Source organism: Chinchilla lanigera, unplaced genomic scaffold (assembly GCF_000276665.1).
Source record: "Chinchilla lanigera isolate Chin_1 unplaced genomic scaffold, ChiLan1.0 scaffold00098, whole genome shotgun sequence".
NCBI classification, from domain to species: Eukaryota; Metazoa; Chordata; class Mammalia; order Rodentia; family Chinchillidae; genus Chinchilla; species Chinchilla lanigera.
In genome coordinates, this window is record NW_004955499.1 from 209,898 (window position 1) to 210,928 (window position 1,031).

Sequence of the window (1,031 nt, forward strand, 5' to 3'; positions counted from 1 at the left end):
GGCTTGTCCTTGACCTTTGGAGGGAGTCCAGCTGGCAACCTCTGTGCTCACCCCCTCTGCCCCGCTGTGGCCTACACGTCTGTTTTTAAAATTCTTTTGGTCTTTTTGAGACACGGTCTCACTATGAAGTTCAGGCTGGCCTCGAACTGGACACGATCCTCCTGCCTCAGCCTCCTGTCTGCCGGGATGACAGGTGTGTGCCACCACGCCCGGCTGGCTGCAGCCCTCTAACCAGCTAGTTAGACGTGGTTAATGGTGGGTCCCAGGCGCAGTGCTTAGTAGTGCTTTCACCAGTAACCCAGCTTTACTGCTCAGGTTTGCTGTGACCCCCTGCACGAACCCGGGCGTGGCCCGACCTCCCTCAGGAGCAGAGGCTCAGCGCTGGCTCCCCGCGCTCGGGAGGGTGGGGCGGAGTCCGGGGTGGATGGGGCTCCTGACCAAGGGCAACGGGACCCCAGAGCGCACCCCGAGGCTCCCCCAGCCTCCTCGTGCAAGCTGCCCGTGCCCTGGCTCCCTGCCCGCCCGGCCTCTATGCCTCCCACTCGCCGGCCTCCGCGCACCCGGCCCATGCCACTCTCGTCCCGCTGGCCACCGAGCCCGGCGCATCCCGGAGCAGGAGCCGGCAGCGGCCCCAGCCCGGAGGAAGGCGCCGGACCGCGCAGCCCGCGTTGGCTGTGGCCCCTCTCCGAGGGCACCCAGGACAAGGGAGTCCTCCGCCCTGCGCTGCAGAGGAGCGGCCGCCCTCCTGGGCCCAGCAGGGATCCATCCGCACCCCGAGCTCGCTCCCCGGGACCCAGCCCGCCCTCAGGGCAAGCGGAAGCGCACTTTGCGGCTGCCGAGCCCCGAAGGCCCTGGAAGGCCGCCTCGCGCTCCCGGCGACCCAGCAGGCCTCAGCAGCTGGACTGCGGCAGACCAGCGAGCAGTGGGCCGGGCGTGGTGGGCACGCCCGTCAGGCCAGCGCTCGGGAGGCTGAGGCGGGAGGATCGCTGTATGTTGGAGACCAGCCTGGGCTACAAAGTGAGCTCAAGGCC